This window comes from Misgurnus anguillicaudatus, chromosome 15 (genome assembly GCF_027580225.2).
Source record: "Misgurnus anguillicaudatus chromosome 15, ASM2758022v2, whole genome shotgun sequence".
Taxonomy (NCBI): domain Eukaryota; kingdom Metazoa; phylum Chordata; class Actinopteri; order Cypriniformes; family Cobitidae; genus Misgurnus; species Misgurnus anguillicaudatus.
In genome coordinates, this window is record NC_073351.2 from 10,754,875 (window position 1) to 10,782,500 (window position 27,626).

Consider the following 27,626-nt stretch of genomic DNA (forward strand, 5'->3'; position numbering starts at 1 on the left):
CTAGAGAATGGGAGGAGAAAAATAAAAGGACAAGCTTTCTTCATTAACTTCTTTTCCTCTGGGGTTGAAATATTACAAAACTTTGTTCGCAGCATAATAGGAGCATTCAGGCTTTATTGTATTTTTCTTTGTCAGCACTTTTGTCTGTTACCCATCATCCATCTGCATTCAACAACATCCACTGTCCTTTCTCTGATCCACCCAGAAGGCGAATTTGCAAAATCACCGTACATTTATTTAGAAATTGTGATGCAAAAACTTATATCTTACCATTTTTAGCCTTATTTATTGTGTAATATTGCTGTTTGATCATTAAAAGTTCTGCAAAGCTACAAAGCGCAAAGTTTATTCCAAAGGCAAATGTCCTCTTTAGCAAAAAAAAAAAAACACTTTTCAAGAACTACAATAAATGGCTCTTTGGCACTACAATGTGTTTTTCACAATGTCACATATCCCTGTTTTAAATTATACCTAGACTCTGTGTTCTAGTCTATAGTGATCATCCCTATGCCCTAATAATCCCTTCCAGGACTTTTTATCCACCATGAAAGCTATTCTGTTTAATACACGGATAATGTGTGCATGTGTGAATCTAATTTTGAATGGTTCATAGCATAGCATCAGAAATGTATAAGATAATTACAGTCATGCTTGCAAAGGTTGTTCTGGTTTATCACCTTGTCTTCTACACTTTCATTATCTAACTCAGGCTGGAATTGATTGATGACATTGTTAGTTTTTACACCTAAGAAGCTAAAGCAAAGATACTGACTATAACAACATTGGACTGCTATTAGGGTACAGTGGAACACTCAAAACCCATAGGTAGACTAGTTTGCATAAGTTCTTTAATGGTATTTCATGCATTCTGACTTATTAACACAGTTAAAGAGTTGTTTCCTCATGCTAAATGTAGGCAAAGTGTCAAAAAGCAGTTGGGCGTGTTATAGAGTATTTCTGTGCCGAATGCACTTCGCCAGGGTTCGTACAGTTTCTGAATTTTTTTTCGATTACGGGTCCAGCTGACGTTTTAGGGGTTTCTATACGTATCACTTCATTATATGGGCACTTCCCCCGGAAAACCCTGCCCACCTGTCAATCAGCGGAAGACGCTAGAACTTACAAACATCATATTACGCGACAGCTTTGTTCAATTTCAAAACTCAACAATGGCATGAAAGAAGAAGTGTGTTTTTGGATGTAAGGAGAAGAAAGTCAGCCTTATGGAAACAATGGATATAGTTTATTATACGGGGTAGCAGCAGAGTTTTGCGTGTGTGTTTGATGCGCTGGATTTCATTGAAAAGTCCCAACCGGGTCATGAGTTGCATGCGGTAAGACTTCTTTCTTATGTTGGAAATAGGCGCGTGCATATTATATAATTGACATGAACATATAGTGAATCATAAGTTAAACAGTGTTGTATAATGTGTTGCATGAGTCGTACTCGCTCCTCCCGCGGTAGTAACTCCTCCTCCAGCGGTAGTAACTCCTCCTTCTTCATTTTTTCGTACGTTATCGGAAAGATTCGGTAAAGCTAATCTTTCTTTTATAAATCTGATTAAACTAAAGACTCTTCGGAGATATAAAGGATGTAATCCTACTCTATAGGTACTCCAGATTAGCATCAGAAATGTAGAAACAGCTTGTGTTATATAAGCTTTAAACTACATATATGATAAAAGTGCTTTAAAGTTCCCAACATCACTAAAAACTGCCTGGACTAAAAACAATAAATAAACTAATGTAAAAATATAAAAAAATTACAATAACTAAATTAATCTTAATAAAATGCACTTCTTACATTTTCATAAGCAGTGTTTGTTTCCCATTCAAGTAGATAGGATTTTATGAGGTCATAAAAGCTTGAAAACAGTGTTGGGTGTAACTAGTTACTAAGTAATTAGTTACTGTAATTTAATTACTTTTCCTATGAAAAAGTAAAGTAAGAGATTACTCTTATTTTTCTTGTAATCTAATTACAGTTACTTCTGATGTAACTAAATACTGTCTATGGACTGTAAAACAATTATGTATACTTAAACACAATAGTGGATTTAACATGGTTTTAGTTTACAATTCTCACTATTAACTGGTTGATTATTATTAGCATTAATATTAATGAGATGATGGCTGTATATTAATACTTAATAGCACATATTAATGCCTGATTCTGCAAAACCTTATTCTACATCTTTAACCCTCCCCATTTCTACCAATACTTAAATTAACAACTTCTTTAGTATTAATAAGCAGTAGTTGGATATTGAGGCAAAAGTAGTTAATAATTAGTTAATAGAGATGATTGAACCCTAAAGTGGGACCAGAATAATTGATGTACTTTTATATATTATTTCTTCAAGCCGTTTCAAGCCTATCCTTGTATAATTTACTAAATAGGATTTAGAAAGTAATTATTAATAATTAATTAAATAATTTTTGGAGAGAGTAATTTGTAAATTAATCTAATTACATGATTGAAGATGTAATTAGTAACTAGTAATTAATTACTTTTTTTGAGTAACTTACCCAACACTGCTTGAAAATAACATAGCTGCCTAGCGGTGCGACTTCCTTAAAGGGACATTGGCTAAAGCTAGTTATAAAATGCTCTGAAGCCCTGTGTATAGTTTGTTTTTTTACATATACGCAAGCGTACACGCACAGTTGAACACACAGCCAAGCATTGTTCATTTGACTCAATTTGTGACAAATTGCAGTACCTCTCATGGCCTACATACTGCGTGTTCCTGTAACCACGTGCAGTGTATGATACGATGTATGCGAGGCCGAAAATTTTATCACACGCACTGTACGCGGACCCTGGCGTATGTTTAAAAATGGGACTATACCTGTACTTTCAGCTTAAGTGGGTGATCAGTAAAAACAGTCTGGGTCAGCTGTAACACCAAATTTCCCCCAATGGGGATTAATAAAGTTATCATCATCAGAATCAGAGTAGACTGAGTTTTTTGGAAGGGAGGTAAAGAGACAGGAGCTTCAGCAGACCTACAAACTGAAAGGATGTGCTGCAATAATGTAATATAATGTATTTTCCAACAAATAACCATGAAACCCTATTGTAGATACCAAAACAAAATCAAGACTGTAAATAGGACCCCTTTAAAATGTGAAATAGATCTGCAGTGCAAAGCAATTTTTTGATACAAATACACCTGTCGTTTTTTAAATTTGGATAATTATAAATTGCACATTATTTATACTTTGCAAAACACAGTGCTGTTTCATCATGGCATAAAGTTTCAATCAAATGTTCATCAAATGACGGAGAAGAGCATCATAATTGGACGTACCCAGATGTTTGGTGCAGTCAAGTGCACTCTCTGCATTTTAATAAGCAGTGCTTTGATTTTGCCATTTGGCATTGTAATGCTGCAAAGCCCCTGTCATCTACTGTACATCAGATCGCAGCAGTCTGTTGCATTCGCCACAACCCAGCATTCAGATCAGGAATTGCAGCATGCAAATTGTGGTCAGCGCATATTTTGTAGGTTTGTGCTTTTAACTGATTTACATAATTAAACAATGTTAAAACAACACACACGGCACATGCGAATCATTGGTGCTGTTAGTCTACACTTCGCTTCTGATGAATCCCCAGGGGATGCTTTATGAAAAACAGAAACGCAGTAAGGTCAAACCCAATATCTGATTTGCTGAAATAGGTTGGCTCCATACTAGATGATGTCGTTTGATCCGTTCTTTTCAATATTATGTTATTAAGCCTTCAACAGGCCAACTGGATCACATCAAAACATTGAGTTAAAAGCATGAGGTGCTATTTGAAGTCCTGCTCAGCTGATTTCAAGTTCCTGACAGGTGAAAGCATGAGTATTAAAGTCTAAGCAGGACATAAAAGATACCATAACAGCATAAAGTCAAACTGAGCCAACATTTTAATCAAAAACTGTTATAGGCAGAGACATCTATTCAATCTGTTCTGCTTCTTTTGAAGCTTGTGATGGGAAGATGACTAATCAGACAGTCGTCAACAATATTATTCAAAGCAAAAGTTTTCCTTCATCAAATTATACTTGTTTTTCCAATCTTCAACAAGACTTGACTGCAGTTTTAACTTTTGCATGTACTGTAGGTATTTTCGTCTTCCCATGGGAAATTGAAGTGTGATTTATAAATACAATTTCATGCTCTTATTTGCCAACGGAAGAAAGAAAGTGTGTGATTTCCGCGCTACCAGTAGAACCATATGGAATCTGGTTTTGTGTTTCCTACAAAACGTAAAGCCTGAATAGGACAGGAGCTTTCATTATGTCACAGCCAAGCAAAACCTCATGGATGAAACACAATAACATAACATAAATTTCCTCCAGTGATGGTTGTAAAAGGAAATAGGAACATAAGTGCAACCGATGACAGTGTCCATGAACCATATATTGCTACTTGCGTTTGCTGTTTAGAGCCTGGTTGTATTTTATTGTTGGCAGACTAAACATTATACAGTTCAAAAGAAAATTTTATTAGACAAAAAAATGTGTACTGTATACACTATATACAAGAGAAAACATTACTATTTGAGTTGGAAAATGTTCAACCGGCGCATCGTTCAATGACTAATATCATACTGTCTATCACAGCTGAAAAAATGCTGGCAAGCGCCTACAGTTAGCATAAGCCTGCCATTTTTAGCCACCTTTAAGCGCTTTGGTGTACATCAGTGTTGCCAGATTGGAGATGTTCAAGTATCGTACCAGAACCTCAAAATTATGGTATTTGGTAGAGCTGCACGATTAATCGTTAAAAGATTGTGATCTCGATTCGACCCCCAAACGATCTTAATCCAGCATTTCGAAGATTCAAGTAATTATATTGTTAAGGAGGAAAGACGCAGTCTCGTCAGTTCTCTCGACAACATGCAATCACAGTGGCCGCGATGTCACATTTATTATTGCGCAAGCCAGATGTACTCATGCTCGTGTTCGCTCCACTGGTACAGCAGATGCTTTTTTCGAGAAGTTAGACAGAAAGAAACAAACACTAAAGAAAATGAGTGAAGCAGAGCAATGCACAGGTACGTCCGACAAGAACCTTGACGTTGTTTTAGTACCAAAAAGAGGATCCTATTCCAGATCTTATCCCTTGCTAAATGGTTTTTAGCACAGGGGGAAACATTGGCTGTGTCTAAATACCCACACTTCTGTCTTTGCACTTGAACACTTGACTGCTTACATGAAGTTTTCCTGTATTTGGCCCAAGTGTAGTGGTTGTGAAGATCAAGCGTCCATGTAGATTTATTCACCCGATGGACGTTCACGCTGCCAGCGAGAGCATCAAAAAACGCTCGAATGCATTTTCTGGAATTCTCTCAAGCGGAGGTTTCTGCCTTCCGATTGGTTGCCGCCAAATGTTTCCGCCTTGAAATTGGTTGCCGCCGAACCGCGTCATAGCTCATTAATCCAGGTCTACTTAAAACAACTTTTGATAGCCGGTAGATTTTCCCAGTAGATAAATGACTAAGTGTACCTTAGATGGAGAGTCAAAACAACTGAAAAAAAGAGAGTCATTCTCAACGATGATTGGCCGAGAAGACATAATACGCAAGAAGAGATGGAGTTGTGGCAAGAAGGGAAACAGCAACTGTCGAAATCACAAAATCTCACCGAATGAGTGCTGTTTTTATCCTAATCCTACCCCAAACATAGCTGTATACCTTCTAGCCAAAACCAGGAGATATGCACAATTCTGCATTACAATTATGATGGTAGATGTAGGATCAACAGATAGATCAATAAGCATTGAAGCCCTAGGATTGCAACGACCATTTGAAGTGTCACAAAATGTGGAAATTATTGTACATTGTGGGATTTTTTATTATTGATCGTCAAAGGTAAAAATTATAGTACAAATCTGATAATTATCATACATCTGGCAACACTGGTGTACATGCCCTCTAAAAGTCGCAAAACTTTTCTGGACTGTAAAAATGTGATAATGCCAATAAACATTCATGCTAAAATAAACATTTTTAAATGTTTTAGATGTCTGATGCATATTTATTCAATGTTTATTGTCAATCAAATAAAAATCAATACTCAGTCTTACGAATTGCATATCAAATTCACAAAATCACTTTGACTACATAATAAAAGGTGAAGAAATAAACTCAAACCATGTAGTCTCTGTTTCAGAAAGAAAGTGTTTCCTGTAGGGATCTGTCTGTGGATGTGCTCTCCGGTCCACAACCTCATGTGTCTTCCCACAGGAGCTGACAACCCCTCAATCCCAGCTGAGACAGGTTTCCACTGCTGTTCGCGTTCATCCTTTTGATTTTTATTTCTGAGCAGTCAGGCAGCAAGAAATCGTTCCCGCTGAAACTGGTGAGCAAGTAGACCATTTAAAAATCACTTACTACGTTATCAGTTAGCAAGACGGACAATTAAAAACCATACAGGCGAGTCTTCTCCCCTTGGCCTGACAACGACGTCAGTAGCTTCAAAAGCAGTTGTAAAGAATCAGATCTTCTGCCAGACAAACATACGTGTAGCCCATATGAAAAATGGCGATCTGATTTAAGTTGATAAATGGTGGAGTTAGTGTGGATTGATAAGATGCTCCTAGAGTCCACAAGAGGAATTAGAAGTGCCATCAATGAGACCAGTAGAAAAAAAGTCACAGTAAAGCACAGAGTTTTGTTTGCTTTTTATGTGTACGTGAACGTAGGCGACAGTTGAATGCGCACAGCCTTGCAAAATATCGTTTATTTGACACGTACAAGTACAGAGATGTTTGGCACATTGCGATAAAATGGGCTACATACTACATTCTTCTATAGGCGCATTGGCGACCCACATGTACAATGTACACGGGTTTTCAAAAACCCGGTGGTGAATGTACAGTATATGTGCAGTGTTCTGATGACAAAAATTGCATCATGCGCACTGTATGCGGACCCTGGTGTAAGCATAAAAAATGTACCATACTTCAGCCTTGAGCTTTCTTTCCTCATATGCAGTTTTTTGGCCTTTTTATGGGACAGTTAAGACACAAAAGGGAAATTATCAGGGTGACAGCGAAGAGAACAAGAGTGAAAGTACTCGAACTCTGGTCACCCAAACTGTTGTGTTTTTACTGACTCTTTTATCTTGTGTTTGTTTGGGTTGATGTCATCTTTATTCTTTTTGTTGTGGCATAGAGGCAACATAATCTCAACTTTGATTGGATGTTTTATTGGCCACTACTGTTGTGCTCCTCAGTGGCTCAGTGTTAGATTAGTATCGCAAAAGGTTGGGAGTTCAATGTATACCTCGTAATGCATTGTAAGTAGCTTTGGATGGCAAATGTGTAAAGGTAAATGTTTTGGATATAATCCACAAAGTGGAACACAGTTGCCATAATCAAACCTAAAAAGAGCACAGCTCCTGCTTCGATGTAGAGTTTGTCCTTTTAAATAGTTTCACACAATTCGAACAGCCTGTGGAAATATGAAACACTGTCTGCAATCATATCTGCAGAATGGGACATCAAAGTTAAGGAGGATGGAGATTATAGTGAGTAAGAGGATTTAGGTAATTAAGTATTTGGGAGATGGTCTAGACGGATGGCACTGCATATGCGCAAGCAGATGTTGGAGTGTTTGCCGTTTCTACCGGCTGATGGCATGAGGCTTTATTAACACAGATGTTACTAGACAAGAAAATGATCAGCGAGGGGAGAAACTGAGGTTACGGTCAATAACATTACTTCAGCTATGACCAACTCTACGGCGTCTCAGTTTACCAGATGACATTGTTGTTTCCAGAGACCCAACATATTCCATTATAGATACATTCTTACAAAACCTGGCTAAAGTTAATCTAATGTTTGCATGCAGTAATAACCTGTGTACTAAGATGTCGTTATCAGGTTGGCTTATGAAGGTAGCTTAGATGATTCACTTGCCTTTTATTATGTCCTATTATACTGTTTGTGGGTTTCTGTGACAAAAAAATCTATCTGATGGAGGATTTTCCCCTTCTTTTCCATTTCTGCTGAGAAATAAACTATAACAATGTTCATGAAATATTTGCTTGGTGATGTCTAAACCTCACTTGTTCTAGATCATTAGATATGACATTATGGTGATTTGGAAGCCTGACAGTAGTTTCTTAAAGAGGAACATTCATAAACCACTTTCTGTGAAGTCATTGACTTACTGAAGAGCGAGGCAGCTGCATTCTCTTTTAGAAACAACCCAAAATAATAATAAAAAATAATGGCTCAGTGTATCAATGACTGTACAGAAAATACTGTAAAAGTAAAATGTCTATAGACTTCATGATCAGATTTTCTGTGCATCTAAAGGGCTCAACATAGTTTTGCGTAGGTTGCTACATATCAGTTTCCATATATACTTTCATGTTGTTATACATGTCAATGTGCAATTACACATGCAGACCACTAGTAGGCACTATTCACGTGTGTATTGGTTGTGGTGATTTCTTTTTCGTGGGCACACTATGCAAAGCTCGTCACAACATGTATTTAGCACCTCATGTGTGTGGCTCGTCATGTCAGAATATGTGTTTGGCATCATGTGCATCCCGCGACATGTCAAGATACATGCCTGCTGCAGACGCTTCGAAGGGGTTTATGATAAAAGATACGCTCAATTTGCCAGATACTTAATCTCATGTGTAATTAGAGTTTAGTGTTAAGTTTGTGTCTTGCGAGTATTTTGTGAACGTGAGCTAGGGTTGTGCCGATAGACACTTTCACAACAAAAGTTGATGATAGTTATTTTTATTATCATCATAGTTTCGCATTTACATGTGCATTGCATGCTGTTCTTCGCATGAAAGTGGGCTTCACTTTGCACGAGAAAGCTTGTAATTTGCGCGGATTCCTTCTCGCATGCACCTGAACTTGTAATGCGCATGATATGGATTCTTCCTCACACATGAGCTTGTAATATGCGCGGCTCTGTCATTTCCTTACACTAAAAAGGTTGTTAGGTGCGCAAGGGTATAAAACCAGCAAGTGTGCCAATTCCTGGGAAAGTTGCCAGCCAGCGCCAGCACTTTTCATGATTTTCACAAAAGTTTAATGCCTTCCAGAAAATGTTCTTCTTTAAAAATATAAACATACAATATATCAAATGAAAGAACAGACCCTCTTCTTTCAAATAACAACAAAAAAATATTTCATCCTTAGTTCTCTTGTAATCACCTCTCAAATATGGGTAGGTTTCTTCAAAAACATCAAATTTTTAGATAATTCAATTTTTGTGAAGGACTTTTGATAGAGATCCCATTCACAGCGATCCTCAAAACATACACGGAGTTCTTTCTCTGAGGCGTTACTTCCTGGTTGCATATGGTGGATACTAGCGGTATTGCGGGAAGCCAGAAATACTCGTCATTGGCAGGGAAGCTTTCAGCGAAAGAGTTAAGAGTAAATCAGCTTTTTTTGTCCACCAATCTAGAGGATTATCATGAATGAGTATAAAATGAACAAATAAATAAATGAGTAACTATACTATACTATACTTTTGTTGCAGTTTGAGTTAAATCACTCCTCAGCTTAGTCCATCTTTGTTCTGACCATCGAAAATGGAAATGCCTATGTAGAAATGCGACGCAGATTTTTTTAACCTGACGGGAGGGGTTCTAGTGGACCAATCATAGCGATTGCAATCCCCATAGAACAGAAGCGTTGTTAATTTTTGCATTCACACACATACCGTAAAGATCTAATAAAGACACGTGACGTATTTATAGTCCTGCACTTGATTTTTTCCATAGCGTCTGACATTTGCTAATTATCCGTGATTTCTCTCTTTCGAGAAACCACGCGCGTTCATTTGTGTTTATGACAAGATCATATGGAGCGGATGTGTTGGTGTTCACACAGAAGCCACTTTGCTAATTATACAGAAATTTTCTGTGCTGCTTGAATAGGTTTCTTGAGAGAACTCCTATCAAATCCACTTCGTGCATCGAAGCAGCAACTCTTCTCCATTAAATGTGAATCCACGTGGATTGCTTACCTTTGACCATTTGGTATTCAGGTATTTCATTTTTAATCTGAACAACCAAAGTGTTAAGGTCTTGGTTACTTATGTTGCTGTATGTTTTTGTGGAAATCTGGGCTGCGTTCCCCGAAACCTTCTTAGCTCTACGTCGTTCTTAAGTTGTACCTTAAGCTGTACCTTATCGTTAATACGTGTTTCCCGAAACGTTCTTAGTTACGTATCACTTCTGTAAGTCGTTCGTTCGGAAGGTTGGTCTGAAGCACTCTTAGCTATACCTTATCCCACTTGACTCCGCTAGCGGCCATGACTGTGATAAAAGCTTGTGTAGATTGCAGTCTATATAACTAAATATCTGTAAAAAAAAAAAAAAAGTTGAAGTACACTCCGTGTTAAATTATGCATTTTTTATTTAAAGAGTAAAATATTCACATAATTAGACATTATTACACTGATGGTTGTTAGATTTTTTATATTTTTTTCAAAGGAACATCAGCTTCGAACTATTACAGGCTTAAGAAACTATTTAAAAAGAGTTTGGGTGGAGGAGTTGGTGAAACTATGGCAGGGCGAATCTATTTTAGCTGCAATAAAACAAATCAAGTAAAATCGCAGACCACGGGAGCACATTCATCACGAAATCATAATTGTTGATTTTCCTAAATATTATTATTGATGTTAAGTCGACTTTGCATCGAAGTTTTTTAATGTTTTCTAACTTTGAGGCAGCTGCATGCCATATACACTCAAAAGAAAATGCTCCACTTGATTATTGCTTGTATAAGGTCAACACATTTTCCACATTAAAACTAATCAAAGCTAAAACCTAAAACAATCATATACAACAATTATATATCACATAATATATATTTTATGTTATATTTAAGGTAAACAGACAGGCGCGGCTCCAGAAACGCGTCCATTAAGCGTTATCCGCATTTTAAACGCGCTGCTTGCGCAGTGTCCAAGCACATAAACGCGTGAACTAATGAACAACAATTTGTTTTTATATACCGTAAAACTTCAAATAATAGCCCGGGCTTTTATTTTCACAAACCTATCATCACACCAGGCGTCTAAAAGAGACAGGCGTCTATAAGAGACAGGCTTTTAATTTAATTGTTCCAGCTTGACAGCAGGAGGTTACCACATATTACGTTTTATTTTTAATTTGAATGTGTTTAACAAATTAGTTTGTGTAATAACAACAGTCTTAAATTATTGGCAGTATAAATAAAGCAAACAATGATATGTTTTTTATTGGTTGTTGCGTGAAATCTTACCCAGATACAACAGTGCTATTTTCTGATTGGCTATTGTGTAGCCTCTTTCTTTTTTTGTATTGGCTCGCTCGACTAGATCTCTAGGGAAGACGGGCTTGATAGAGAGAGAGAGCAGTGCGGCCAGATACATTTTAGGCGCTGCAGCATATTAAATATGATAAATAGTGTTTCCGCGTGAGAAATACAATGTGTGGCGGGAGTGCATGCATGACAAAAGACTGAAAGCCCGGCTATTATCAGCGGCCCCAAAACACTACCGGCCCAGCGGGAAAAGTCCTGACTCTCCCGATTTCCACTTCGCTACTCTCATCATCACCTCAATCCTGGCGACGAAGCTTGTTGTGTTGTCATAGTGATGAGTAAAGGAACGACTGCGTCTGTCACGTGACATCTACCGGTAAGCAAAACAAACTTTAGCGTGTTCAATCTGCACCATAGAACTGTCTTAAACAGACTATCTGACGGGTTTTAGAAGATTAAATACAACCCGAAACTTAAAAACAGACCAGGCCTTTATTTGAGACAGGCGTTTATTTACCCAAACCTGTCGTCACACCAGGCGTCTAAAAGAGACAGGCGTCTATTTGGGACTCGGCTATTATTTGAAGTTTTACGGTATTTTTAGTGTAATGCCAAGCCAGGTGACTTGCACGACCCACCTTATTCCCCTGTGCAACGCATTTATTAACCCCTAATTTAAATTATCCTTTAAAGTGAAGGAATAATGGATGCATTGGAGCAGTTTATGCATTATACTTTTGGACATGAAGTTGCGAGTTTTGCACAAGTTTGATATAAAATAAAATATACAAGGTTTATATTAAATGTGAAATATTTTTACCAGATATTCCTAATAAATGTAACTTTTTCTATTTCTGAAATGTTTCTTTAATAGATAACACCGCTCTCTCATAACGCAGCGAAGTACCTATTACATAAAGTGAACAATTGATTGTCGAGCAATCGATATCAACCTATTCAGCACCATCGCCATGGACAGCACCTGGTAACGTCGTACGTAAGAAAGTATACCTTAAGAAACCCGCTAAGGTACAGTTCGGGAAACGCGACTAGAAAAGGTAAACCTGTAGTTAAGGTTTAACTTAAGAGTCTTCGTAGCGCGCTAAGGGAGAACGTTATCGGAGAACGCACCCCTGAACTTTCATTTGTCTACAGACAGTGCGGCATGAAAGACCCAGAAGCTTTGCGATGTAGTGCTTTGAGAAATTTAGTTCAATGTCATATCTTGAATGCCCTGTCCTTCCAGCCAGCCACAGTTGTAACTTCTGTCAATGGGGCTGTAAGTTCTATTTGCTGCATGAAAAGAGCAAAGAGCTCCTGCAGGGCCTGGATGATTGGTGTTGGCACATCAATGTGTCTTGACGGGGACTGACACAGGTACATTTCTTAATGTAAATTTCAGGAAATAAACATCAAGGGCCAGTTGTTCAAAGGTAAGCTGATCGGATTTTGGTGATTGGATTGGATCAAATCTTGAAAATGGGTTGTTCAAAAGGGAAAGAAGGAATCTGAAATCAGATTAGATCACAGAATCCAATCCTTGTTTTAATCTGTATCAAACCTTCAGTTTGTGTTGTTCAAAACTTGTCAGTAGGATTTGGATAACTTTGATCCAAAAAAACTGGATTATCCTGATCCCAACAGTGGAGAAGGATTTAAAGGTGGATTCCAGGAGGGATATGTAGAAAAACTTTAAAATTGATCAAATAATACATTTGTTTCATTTAGTGTATATACTTTTATTTATATTTTGCACTTGACTTTTGTAACCATTGTAACAGTGATAAAGTAGACATAGTAGACCAATTAAGCTTCTCAGTAAAGTAAAAATAATGAAATATGAAATAATCCCTCAAACAGATTTCAAGAACAAACAAAAATAATATATCCAATTTTTCTGTAATTTATCAACGTATATTAATTAAAAAAAAAACAATCATCAGAGATGAGCCTGTCAAAAATAATGTCTAACAATTGCATCCCTTACTATACGTCCACTCAGTCCCTCATTCTGACAGAATGCCAGAGGTTGGTCTGGTTCTTCAACAGCTCAGGTGCATCATAAACATCATCACAAAGAGGGACATTGCACCTGGTAGCAATGTTGTGCAGGATGATACACGCTAGTATTATGTTGCATGCTCCCTGTGGTTCCACTCGCAAGTAGTTAAGGCATGAAAAGCATCTCTTCAGAACTCCATTTAAATGTGCAATTGCACATCTTGTTTTGCAATGAGCAGTGTTGAAGCGTGCCTGCGCTGGTGTGGTTGCTGCAAGAAAAGGAGTCATCAGCCATGGTAGGAGTCTGGATAGGCACTGTCTCCTAATATTATGCCATCTGGTCAGTTGGTTTGGAGCTCTCTGTACAAAGCACTCTCTCTCAGGATACGTGCATTATGAACAGACCCAGGCCACTTCACGACTCAGTCTGTGATGATGAATTCAGCATTGCCCACAAGTTGGATGTTGCTGCTGTGCCTCCCCTTTCGGTTGATGTACTCCCAATCCCTCTCATGGGGTGCTTGGATATGCACATGAGTGCAGTCAGTAACCCCAATAATATTGGGAATGTTCCCCAAAGTAAAAAAACTTGTGCTTGGTCTGGGCAATCTGGACATCCTTTGGAAGTGATACAAACTGATTGACCAGGCTGGCCAACGCAATTGACACAGCTTTCACTACATCACTCACAGTTGATTTGTCCACTCCTATATTGTCACCAACTACTTGGTAGAAAGTCCCAGATGCATAAAAGCGCAGACCAATGAGGACCTGTTGTTCCACAGACAGACTGTGACTTCTTTGGGTTCTCCGTTGAAGTTTTGGCCTGACAAGGTCTGCAATGTACTTAATATCCGCATTCCCGGAGCGAAAGCGAGCATACAATTATTCAGTGGTGTACTGCTCCAGTGGTTGTGCACACTCAACATACACCCTTTGACGGTATCCTCTTCCACCAAAATGGTGGTAGCGATGGACAATACCTGCCATGTCAGTGCCTCTCTCTAAGTCCTCTGAGAAAGGCTGAATATAAGATGGCTGGCAATTTCCCACGCACCAATTGGCTGATGTGCTGTGGCTTGTGTTCAATTAAATAAATCATGCCCCAGGCCTATAAATACTATGTTCACTGCAACAGATGAGGTGGAACCATGTACTCAAAAGGACCTAATTTCACTGTTGCAGAAACCCATGCACTGCTGGAGGGTGTTAAGTGCCATTATGCCTCAATAGTAGGAAGCTCTGTTGCGGGTGGAATGGTGACTAACAAAAGGAAGAAAGACATTTGGGTTGAAATCACCCAGAATGTGAATGCAATGGGGTCTGGCCAGAAGAGGACCTTGGAGCAAGTGAAATTTAGATGGAAGAATCTGAGGGCCAGAACAACAAAGGACCTTGCTGAAGCCAAAACCCCCCAAACAGGCAACAAACCCTTTAAGAAAGGTGAATACACAGATGTGGTTCTGGACATTATTGGAGGTGAAAACTCTAAAGCTCTGCACGGGATTCAAAGTGTTGTAGGGGATGGTGAGCCTACAATTGTAGAGGAAAGTGAGCCAGTTCCTCCTAATGCAGAGGAAACATTCATTCTGGATCTCAGCCCTATTATTGAAATACAACCTGGACCCTCTCTGGTAGAGCCAGCAGTCACAGGAGCTCAGAAAAGATGCTTGAAGCCTCCTTTGCCGAAAAATAATGATGATGCCTATGAATTACTTCTAAAACGAGAGACTGAAAGAGCAGAAGCACAGATACTTCTGGCAGAGGAACAAATCAAGCTGACCAAACTGCAGCAAACCAAAGCAAAACTGCATATCCGCCTCCTAAAACAGAGCTTGGAAATGCTGGTCTCTCCTCCTCAGATAAAAAAACTCCCTGAACATTCTTTATTATGTTAACTATTGGACATTTAGCAATTTTATTTGTTTAAAACTTTTTCAAAATATCCACAATGTATTTGTTAATGTATATTTGTTTTTTTATTTTTTTGTGACTCAGATGAGGGGTCATAAAAGAAATTATGAATGGAAGGGGATGTTTATGTTATTTTTGTGTTTTGTCTCAAAATAAAAAACTTACAGTGACCCCATGTTGGCTTTTCTACCTGTTTTTTACATAGCTGGTAGCCCATGTTGTGATATGTTGTCCCATTTAGAGCACAGGTAATCTGGATTTGGTAATCTTGAAAACTGTGTATCTGGATCAGGGTGATCCAGTCCAATGTTGCTTTGAAAAACCGGCATAAAAGTAAGACGGATTACCAGATCCTGAATAGGAAAAAATGGAATTTCCAAATCTGGATCATTTTGATGAAAAAACTCATTTGTTTTGGAATATTTTGATATTTTTTTTACAAATGATTTATCATTGAGCTTTATTATATAAAAAAAAATGTATGTGCCCTCATAGGGCTCTATCTTACACCCGGCGCAATGCGCAACGCAAATGTCTTTCGCTAGTTTCCACCCTGTGCAATTATAATTTTCACGTTTAGCGCCACGTTGTTTAAATACCAAATGCATTTGCACCCACTTTCACGCCCATGGGCATTCTGGTCTGAAAACGAGGTGTGTTCAGGCGCATTGTCGGCGCGTTGCTATTTTGAGGCAACTAAAAACTATAGCAATAGCAATATGCTTTTTGTTATTTAAAGAGCACATTAGTAATATGCGCCTATAAACGGGAGGTCAACGCAGGTTCGCTTATCACACAGTACATGAATGCGCAGCAGCACAAAAACGCTTTTAAATATGAAAGATTAAAGGATTGAATGTAAAAGATTATTATTGAGTCTCTTGGACATAAATGAGGATCGATTATGAGACGTTAGAAGGCACAAAGAGCTGCTTCACCTGTAGCCTGGTAAGTAAATAAATGCTTTGCTTTAAACAAATGCATCTGTTTTTAAATGTTTTTAAATGCTACCTCACGGATTTATTGTATATGATGACTCTGTACCTGTGGATATGGTGAGATAAGAAACTTTTTTAAGTAATGATTAAAAAAACTCTTTGCTTAAAAAACGCTGTCCAAGTGCTGAAACGTTGGAGAGCCGTTTGTAAATTGTTTATCTCCTGTTTGTTACAAATAAAGTATTTTTAGAGTACAAACCTTATCTTACATACTTGTAAATTATTTTTTGATGATTTTGGATAGCCATACATTTAAAGCAATTAAAAGTCTGCTTTTTTACTTCCATGACTAAAGGAAAACGATTTTTAAACGTTTTAATAAAAAATAACAATTTCAATACAAGTGAAAAACAACACAATTATTTAACATTAATCTTAAACTGGGGATCTTCTTCCTCCACTTAGTTTTTCAGTTTACAAAGTCCGTCATCTAAATAGGGTTTAGACATAGCGCCAGCGCAACTGGCTTTTAAAGGGGATGAGAGCTGAGACTCTCATTGGTTTATTGCACGTTACGCCCAAACTACTCCCATTACAATAGGACCAACCCTTTTCGACCATGCGCTCGGCGCACAAACCATTTTTCCCGTCGTTACATTAGCAAAAGTGGATTCGGACACGCCCATTTAGACGTTGCGCTGTGCGCTTTAGATAATGCGGTTAGATCATTAAAACAGGGCCCATAATCTTTAATAAAAAGCGCAAATCTCTCTTTAATTCCGTTCATATTGTATGGCAGGTAGGCGGGGTCCGGGAGAAGATCGCTGCGATTAGCAATTAGCAACACGACCCAACTTCAAATGATCCAATCACGTCTCGGAGGACGAATTCAAGTCCAGGCCTTATTTTATTTCAGACGTATATCAAGCATGTTTTCGGGAAACAGTCATGACTAGCTAGTTAGTTTCTCTAAATAACCATCGTACTATGTTGGTTCAGCAGCGAGTTACTTCTTCGATTGGGAAACCCACCCCATATGTGCTAATAAGTGCTAATAACAAACCAGATCTTTTCTTAAACTGATAAAACTTGACAAAGCTATGCTTCTATAGCCTTACTTTAGTGTTCAGGGCATCTGTCAAAAACCTCTGCACCTTTAATGAACTGTGAGCAGCTGAAACTATAAACTGTTTTTTTATTGTGTAATTTAAATCTATTGTTTCCAAAATTGCTACATTCTTACTTTCTCATGGGAACTGTTTTGCTATCAATACATTAATTTGACACTGAGATTATGCTTTATAAATTTGGCTAGAGTTTACCCGGCATACACACGCAAATTGTTATGCTTTATTAGATTTGCTGAACATATTTCTCTGTGCAGGTATACAATGTTAAGCACAGATGCAATGAGGGGTGAAATTGCTTATGTATGCGTAATTGCATTGACGAATGTATTGATCCAACTCATGTCAATTGAGTTTTCCACTCTGTTTTTCCACTATAGTCAGTTCTGTAACAAATCATTAACTTGCCAGTTAAGGTGATTACTCTTTTGGGAATTCATGAAGGCATTATTTAAAGTCCCTGTGATTTTGCTGGATGAGTTTTTTTATATTGGTGTATTTCTTATTAAATGGGACATTTGGAAGGGCATCGAAGGGCTTATCCACAATATTTTTAGGAACATTATAGCCATAAACTGTTATTTGCTTGTCCCTGGTTGGTTCCAGATGGTATTGGAGAAGGATCAGAAGTGGTTCTGGACCAGTGTTGTTTACATCTATAGCATTCTTTATTAGGAAAACTTTTAGGAGTTTTTAAAATAGTGTTATAACCAGAGGACAAAGGACAATGTTGTTCTTTTTGTTTACTCGTTAAAATAAACGTGCACATTTATTTCCTGGCCTGGATCCAATGTTCATTTTGGGTGCCAGTAAAAAGACTGAACACAGCAATTAGTTGTTGAAAGCTTCCTGCGTGATTGCTATGCTTTTCTCCATCAGCTTCATTATAAAACATGGTAATCATATAATTACATATCAAACACTGTGTAGATTGGGCATCGTTGCAGGATGAAAGCTGGTTTCACTCTGCATTTTCATAGTTCTGTTAATTGCATATAAGGTTGATTAGATTAAATATACTTTGCTGGGTGCATTTCGCTTCACATTAAACCCAGTGAGTTCCCTAAGTAGTCTTTGTGTAATAATTGCTGTGTAGACTTAAGAGTGGCTTTCCAAAAAGTGGGCACTACTATGCTGCACTCTAAAAGGCTGTTTACAAGACACCATTTTCCACTAAAAAATTTTAACTTTTTAAGAGTTTTAGCTGTTTATTTACACAACAACAATAAAAATTAGAAAATGGTTTCAACCGCAAGTCATCATGTCAGTGCAAATTTGTGAAAACTATGCCCATTGCCAGCTACTGGCCTGGCATGCATACTACAGCGTTTCTGGACGTTTTCATGGATTTATGTAGTCTGTTGTAGCCAGATTTCTTACCGAAGGTCTGGGAACCATGCCCATAGGTCCATATGACTGACATGTAATGTGCTACGTCATGTTTGGGGGCGTGGAGATGTCTCAGACCAGTGTGCAACCATCATTCACAAACGTCTCTCAAGTTTATAACAACAATGGCAAATACGTTAAAATAACTCTTTTAGATTGTATTACCTGCTTCAAGCTATACTCTTGGATATCTTTAAAGGAGCATCTATTTCCGATTTACGTTTTTAAATTTCCTTTGTTGTGTAAGCGTGTATTGGTACAAACCCCAATAAACGATGACGCGAGTTATCGTCTCCAACATAAATCTCTTTTCTTGGACTACAACAAACACACAGATTGTAGGCAACAGTTTACTTCATGGGATTGGTGATGTAGACAAGACCGACATCATAATTCCTCCCACTTCAGACTCGCAGCCTTTAACCTACTTTCACTAAAATGGTTGTTTTTACTAAACAATTTAGAGTATAAGCATAACTATAGTATCACTAGAGAGAAGACACTTTAAGCTTCATTTTCCAGGTTTAAAAGTTAAAATGTAAAAAAGTAAGAGAGGCTGAAGTACTTTGGAATAAAACTTTTTTGCATAACACCTTTTTTATTACTAAAATACTAATAATATGTGTGTAAAACCTAAAAAATGCAATGATCCCAAAGCCACAAGTCTAAAGAAATTATGTTTCACGTTTGAGGTCAATAGGCCCAAATTTTTGTAAGACTAGTGCCTTTTCTAAGTGCCAGTCAGCCCCACAATAAAATTCTTTATTGTTTACATGCATACACGTTGGATCTTATTATTATTTATCCTTATGTTAGCATATAAAATGCAGTTTCCACACCAGGAAATAAAACATCACACAAAGATCGTTGGATTCGTTTTCTAATTGGCTACACATTCTGTCTATCAATATTTTACATTAAGTCGTTGAAGGAACAAGCGAGTCAGATGATGTCACAATATTTGACAGCGCTGTTTGGATGTTATGTATTATACTCCAGCCAACTTCTGAAAACAAAGTTTATGTGTTTAGCGGAATCTAAAGTGTAATCTCATATACAGTGTTATGACGTAAACAGTCTTCAGATTGTATATTCGATTCTATTACAAGGCGTTCATGCAAAATCTGATGAAAACAACAGACTATATATCTATTTAACGAATTATACGCATTTGTGGACAATAATGGTCATTGAATGTATTCTATTAGATGGTTTTTATGTGTTATTCACCCATCTGAAATCGACTGAATTAGACTCGTGATCGTTATATCAACACAAAGGGAAGAAGTCCCGTTAATATTTTGCATGTTGTCATTCCGACTTTTGTCACAAAATACTACATTTATGATGCTAGAGCATCTGTATCTCAAAACAGAGACCAAACATGCTAAACCTGTAGACCTTTTAAAAGATGTATAGTAATGTTAATTACTAATGTTTGTAGACAGTAGGCTATATAGATATTGTTAGCAGCGTTAAAAAACTGACGTCATCCTGCCCACGAATTAGTGCACGTCGGATTAAATAAACAGACAACATATAGGAACATTTTGTGAGATATCTACTACAATAACGGCTCAAAATAAAGAACTTAAAAAAAATTCTATTTTAACGGAAAGCATCACCAGAAAAAGAGCATTTTGTAGCCTGAAGATCAAAGGGTTGGATTAAATAAACAGACAATTTATCACACAGGTACACATTTTGGCAAGTTAAAAGAGCAGACGTGATTGTGTTGTATTGTGAGTAATCACCTTCTCTAATGTTATCAATACCATTTCACCTCACTCAGATATCGATAACTCCCCTCCAGCTCATGTTAACTGCTAATTTGGGAATCTCATGAAACAGGCAATTGATTTAGTTAGAGGGGTGGTAAACGGCAGCGCGGCATGTTTCGTAAAGCTCTGATTGTTTGTTTGCCTTTTCCTTAAAGCTGTAATTGGGTTCTTGATCAGAGGAAGAGCACACAATGGAAAGTGGGAGATTAGTGCAAGCGCGCACACTGTGATTGAAGAGTGGAAAGGTTTCTGATTAACTGGGCTCATAATCCCTCTTGAGTTTGATTCGAACCCAGCAGTGGTGTTCCGGTTCTGGAGCGCATACGGAGTCCTACCGGGATCAGGGAAAGGAAAGCCATCAGAGAGACAAATGAGGAGAGCAAAGACAAGAAAAACAGGAAACAAAAGACAAAGGAAATTAAGTAATGATGGAAGGAAACAGGAAGAGAGATTTACATTTTAAATGACTCAAGAGGGTCAAACAGGAGGTGAATTTAAATCTTTACAACAGAAATAACTTACCTGCCTGATTCCCAGCAGGCATGTAGAAACAACACTATCACCAACGCAGTAAGTGTGGTCAGTATCTGAAAGATATTTTATTTTGGTCAAAGCAAATTTAATTTGCATATAAATGCCCATAAAATGAACGAATGCTTATAACCTCTAATCTCACCTGTAAAAATGTTAATGAACAAAAATTCATGTTAATTCATCTTTAAAGTCAATATCACGCACTGTAATTGAATTCAGCGATTTGTGAATCTGTTTTGTGTCTCTTTTTGAGCTTTTGATATTCATCCGTCATTATCACCAGTTTTACAGTAAATTACAGAAAAGACAGCCAATGAAATTTGACAGCATTTGCATATTATATTTTACAAATATTAAAAATAATGATGTACAAGATTAAAAACAAGAATGAAATAAAGAAAAAACACGACCTAATGAATCTTGAAATCACTTGTACTTTAATCAGATTACTCCGCCAATTGAATATAATTCAAATGTAAGTTTTACGCCCCGTCTGCAATGCAGTCAAGCGTTACAATACAGCAGCTACATCATGAGCATTTGAAGCGTATGCAGCTTTTCTAATTATAATGGGAACATGTAAATTTGTCACTGTCGTGGGTTGGATTTAAAGGGCCAGACTTTATGTATCACTGTCTGCTGTAAGATAATATAAAGGTATGGATACAGTTACAATACAGTAGTAATACAATAACATTATGCTGGTGAGCTATACAAAAGATGTAAACAACACTGGTCCAGAACCACTTCCTGTTTCAGTTTGTGACTGTTTTTTTTATTTCACTCATATATCATTATCTTTAAGATGTTTGTTTAACTTTTTGACTCAGTTCTATATGTTCTGTTGGTTGTATTTTATCCAAACGTTTATCTAGTGTTAAAAAACTGAAACAGGAAGTGCTTCTTGACCAGTGTTGTTTACTTCTTTTGAAATGGTCTATACTTGTTAAATATCTAGTTTAACAGGTTCATTTTCATGTCAGGTGGAAAGTGATTTTTTTCACAATTAGCAGGCACGAAGCATTTTATTTACTTACTCTCATTATGTACTGTATGTGTACCCCAGCAAGCACGTGTGTTAAAAGTGTGTGTTTTTTGTTGATCCTCACAGCAGGAATCACTTTGTGCTATCTGCTGTATGCGGTAAACAGCTCCCTACCACGTCAAACAGACGCTCTGTGAAAACAGATACCACCCGCTGTGCTTTCACAGTATCCTATTGTGCGTGTGCAGCGCTGTAGATTCCTTTAAACTCGTCGGTACACGAGACGGCTGAATTCTGGGCTTGAAATTGGCAATAAAGGCTTGATTTATTTTAAGAGCCTAGCTTTGAATTCAATTATTTTCTGCCTTAAATAGCCAATTTTAGAAGCGGAAGTCCACTCTCAGAGTATTATCTGCCCGAAACCTGATAATAACCTGTGCTGGTCTGTTTTAATTGAAAAAAAAAAAATCCTGGTTGGACTCCAATACGTGGAAGACCAAACACACAAATGAGGAGTTTGTGATGTTTTGTGCAGTTAAAAATAATGGGAAGTCTTCGACATCCCTCACCGCGATCTCGCCAGTTGCTTGTTAATTTGTATGAATTTGTGCAATCTTGAGTATGTTTTTGTCCCGGTTATGTTGGGGTTTAGGGGTGGGTTGAGGAGTAGATATGGATGCTTTATTTATTAATCAAACGTTTTAGACAATTCATTCACTGTCAGAAAAAAAGTCAAAAAATGGTCCCACTGGGGCAGTACCCTTTATAAATGTCCAACACAATAAAATTCTGGGTTATTTTCAACCAAGTATTGGGTCAAAAAGGGTCGGTGCCATTGGGTTAAATTAACCCAAAACATTTTTTATAATTGAGCCAAAAAATGGGTTAAAACAACCCAGAATTTTGGGTTGAAACAACCTAGCATAGGTTGGGAGGGTAGAGCTATTTTTATGTATTCTGACTTATTAACAATTAAGTTTAAACATAAGTTCCAAAAAGCAACATTTCTGTGCTGTATGCCCTTTGCCAGGGTTCATTTAAGTTTAGAAAGTTTTTTACAAACATGAAAGAGTCTAGCTCTATTTCTTTTATGGGCAATTTCATTGCAGGAAGTACAGTGGAAGTCCTTATATGGGCACTTTACTTGGAATAGTGCACACACACGCACGCACACATACACACGCACGCACGCACGCACACGCACGCACACGCACACACACACACACCTAGAGCTGACACAAATGTGCGTTGTTGTTTGTGAGAGAAATTTAAACTTGTTCAGCATCTAAAGAGCCCAGCATTCCCTACTGGAAAATCCAGCTATGACCAGCATAAGCTGGCGAGCTGGTTTTAGCTGGTCTCCCAGCTTGGTTTTAGCTGGTTTTGCTGTTGTAGCCAGCTGGTCTAGCTGTGTTTTGGTCACTTTTAAAGCTGGTCTAGCTGGACTGAGCTGGTCAGGCCGGAAGACCAACTTTGCCACTTTGCCACTACTGCCACTTTAAACCAGTTAAAACCAGCTACCAGCTTATATTTTTCAGTAGGGTTATGGAAACAATTGATATAGTTTATTAAAGTCTGTATTAAAGTCTTTATGAAATGAATAATATGTTATCACAAATTGTTAAATATATTACTTTGTTGAAATTTTTCCTAGTTGATTTTTTCCCAGTTGGTTCGTTCCTAACAGAAACAGTATTTTAACATTTCCGGTTTTCGGTTCAACCCTAAAATTGATGTTCCTGAACCGTTTAGACCAAAAAAATAAAGTTCCCGAACCGGTTAATAACGTTCCATGTCAGCTGTGGGACATACAAATAAGTATGCTGATCATTAGGACATTAAACTTAAATTATAAGTCTACATAATTGTCCATAAGTCTCTATCTGGTCATTAAACATTAAAAAAGGCTACAGTACATTATGTAAGCGGCATAACTGTAATTCTGACATTTGTTGAGTGCACTTAAACACGTGCACACACATAGACGAAGGACGAATTCCAAACAGTGCTTCGGGAAGAAGATGCAGCATAAACAGTCGCTCCACATAAAGTGAAAATTACGTTGTTTTTCCGTGGTTTATTCGCCAAATGTATTTTAACGGACTACAGTATGAGACACAGTAGCGCAACTCTCTCTAAAGTGTACACATCAAGAGTTCTGATCTTTGAAGGGCGGAGTTGGACCTGACACATTCAACCGCATGTGCGTTTCTGTGCGTACAGAAAATTGCTCACTTTAGCGCCTTTTTGCAGTTAAATTGTTTAAAATCACTTAAGTGTTAGCATTTGCCAGCCCTTGAAACACATGCAAATGATCAACTTTCCCCCTATTTAAAATTTGTGTATTAATCCGCGAATCGCAAGCGAGCCGAACTGTGGATCAACTGTGATCCGTTAAACCACTAATTAGTTTAAAAAAATAAACATCTTGAGATATTTGGTGGCCTACAATATTTACCTCTTATGATTGAGCATTAGAGACTTGGGCTTGAGTAGGCTACTTGCTGGTGACAAGCTTCTCATTTCTCCAATGAGTCAACGACGACCGGAAGTGAACTTCATCATGTATTGCACAGAAATCTTGTCGAAGAACGAAAAAAATAACGCTATTAACCGGTTACCATTATTTTAAATAAACGATTCTGTTCCGGAACATATATTTTTTGCAAGTTTCTGTTTTTGTTTCTGTTCCTTCAGTCCAGATGATTAATATCTAAAAAGGGAAGATTGTCTCTTTTTCATCTACCACAGTGGTAATTTCTAAAGCAGGACGCATTTCAAAAAGTTTTGCTTTTGCATCGTCTTTCTCCGTTTGTGGAAAAAGAGAGATGTTTATGGTCAGGGGCCATCATTGAAGGTCTGTCAGGATGTGCGCGAGACAGAGACGGAACGCGTCATCTTGCACGCACACGCGCGCGCGCGTCTCCGTTCAGCTTTCAAACCATATTCAAACACGCACAAAAATTATTTCTCATACAAATGATTACTTTATCGAACCTTCAGGGCAGCAATAGTTTGTGTCATTTACAGGACATTCACAAATTAAAGATAGAAAAGTACTAAATGTCTGTCGGCTCATGACGAGACGCACCATGTGTTGACAATTTTTTTTCTTTTAACTGATAATGTTAATAATAAAATCATAAATTCTTACCTTCGGTTAATGGTTAAACGGTCAATATGAACATCCCTAGTTTAACTTAACTTTCATCATGCTTTAACAAATTAAAACCATCACAATCAAGTAAGATAAAACATTAATTCATCTTTAGTGTCCATCTTCGTAGCTGAAGTCAAGTATTGCGCTCTGTACGGACCATCGTTGTTAGCATGTACAGGACATTGTTGTTAGCATGTAATGAACATTGTTTTCCCTTATCATCTTTCATACACAGGCGAAGGTGGTAGCCTACTTTTCTCAAAAACTACTCCAAAAGTCATCAATCAAAGTCTTGTAGGCTTTACCCAGAGAAAGTTGCGTCGAAAGCTACTGGAAAAGGCAAAAAAGTGTACAGAACATGGTTAGTCTACATTACAGTACCATTTAGGTACAGATATGCATACATTTGGTACTAATATATGTACCTTTGAGGTTCTAATATGCACTCCTTGGGGCCAGTACAAAAATGAACTGGTGGCAAACTTTCATTTTCCGGTGAGATCACATTTACAGCAGTGCAGGTTACTGTCCTGCAGCTCTTTGTAAACATCTATTTGTCATAGAAACACAGAAAAAAACTGATTGGTAGAGTGGAAGGGCCATGACGGGCCAAAAAATATTATTTTTGGAAACGTCTTTCATGTTGTAATGACAGCTTGTCGATATATAGTCTTTTTTCTATTTACGAAAACAAGTTTTTTTTCTAGCAGAAATATTGGCTAAATGTCCATATATAGGCAGTGTGGATGTGTCATCCTGTTGTAGCTAACTCCCATTTTCTTGAAAGTTATGTAACTGGATAGTTGTATTGTAATATTTAATGCCAAGTAAAGTGACCTTTAGGCTGGAAAGGTGATTGCATGTATATCCATTTTTTAGATGGCTAAATAATAACCAAATCTTAAACTTTTAAATTAGGTACTGTTTAAAAATATAGCTGATGTCAATCACGTTGATATTAGACTGTTACAGTTTTCATCTCATTTCATTGAAACGTCTCTTTAACCTGCATTTATCCCTCCATGCACATGCGTCTGTTCTTTCATCCACCCATGCATCCATCTAAATGTCACAAATCCACAACCAATGTATTACAAATAACAGAATCTCTCTCACAATGCTGGGTTGCTCGGTGTGCAGGTTTATTCTATACAAAGTAGAGTCTAATGACACATTTTAATCACTTGCATAAGCCACATTTAATGACTTATATAAGCCACATTTCAATGTTGGGTACCAACTTTAAAACATATATTCAATTTGACATTTTAACTGTTTTATTCAGAAAAAAATCTACCTCACGCCTTCTCTCCAAAACTTAAATACACACACAGTGATTGACAGGTGGTGAACATGGGCTTCTACCACAACTCTTTTTTGCTGCTTAGAGCTGACAGTTGTGATTGTGATTTCTTACGAAAATATCTGTCAAGTAGTAGAGAGATTTTAAGTGTGGTATTTCCAAAAAATATAATTATTGCATCTATAATTACAATCAAAATATCAGCCACATATGAAACACTGTCATTTGTATGAACATGAATAAGAAGGGCATCGGATCACTGTGAATGCTAGAAGCGTCTTTGTTTCAAATGCCAGATAAAATCCATAACAAAAAGTGTAATTATTACTCTGTTTATTGCAATTATCAGTATAATAATTTATTTTGTGGATAAGTGTTGAGTGAATGCGTTTAAATGCAGTTTGAGAGGTGCAGAGTTTTTTTAAAACTGCATTTACATTTATTAGCAGATGCTTTTATCCAAAGTAACTTATAAATGTGTATAATAAATGCAGAAGTTTGTACTATATGAATGATTTACTTTAGTACTGTTTTCTGTGATTTGAGGTTTTAAATTTCTTCACAAAAATACACAGCTCTGAGATTGCGAATTGCAACCAACGGCTCAGTCCACAGCTCACCCCTCCCTTTCGAAACGCATAAAGAAGCTACGGACAACGTAGTAACGAAACTGCTCTGGGGTGCGTTTCCCGAACAACGACGTAACTCGCTGCTGAACCAACATAGTACGATGCATAGTTGGAGAAATGAACTACGTTGGCACGACTGTTTCCCGAAAGCATAGTAACTTTGTCGCACATACGTCGTTTGAACCATGTGGGTTTAACAATATAGTTGATGATGTCACGTGGGAGGTGGAGTACTAATTCATCTGTGCATTGGAAGACTGATTTTGTTGTGATTTAGTTATCTGTTGTTTATTTTCAAGATATTCAATTCATGCGCAAGTTCCCTCATACGTCACTCCTCCCAGGGATTCCCCAGGGTCTTAAAGCTTTTAGGACTGAGCATTCCTTGTTATTATAATATGTAGACTTACATTGATCATGCTTTTGAACAAAATAAACAAAAAAACATGTATTACAGTCTATATCCATCATTCTAAAAAATATATTACAATTTTATTTTACATCTTTAAATTTGTAAACAAAATATAAGCGCTGCATTTGAAAACTGCGCATGTGTGCAGTCTACAAGCTTTAAGA

At 37.4% G+C, this 27,626-nt stretch overlaps 1 protein-coding gene across 3 annotated transcripts in view; it reads left to right on the forward strand.

Annotated features, from left to right (window-relative positions):
* Positions 1 to 27,626, forward strand: part of large2 (LARGE xylosyl- and glucuronyltransferase 2) — a 179,905-nt gene that overhangs the window by 39,336 nt on the left and 112,943 nt on the right. The window contains exon 2 of one of the 3 annotated variants that reach the window (XM_073853359.1): positions 6,168 to 6,356. The exons of the other annotated variants lie outside the window; for them this stretch is intronic. The gene's annotated coding sequence lies outside the window, so the exon portion shown is untranslated. The remainder of the gene's footprint in view (positions 1 to 6,167; positions 6,357 to 27,626) is intronic. 3 annotated transcript variants of the gene reach the window in all.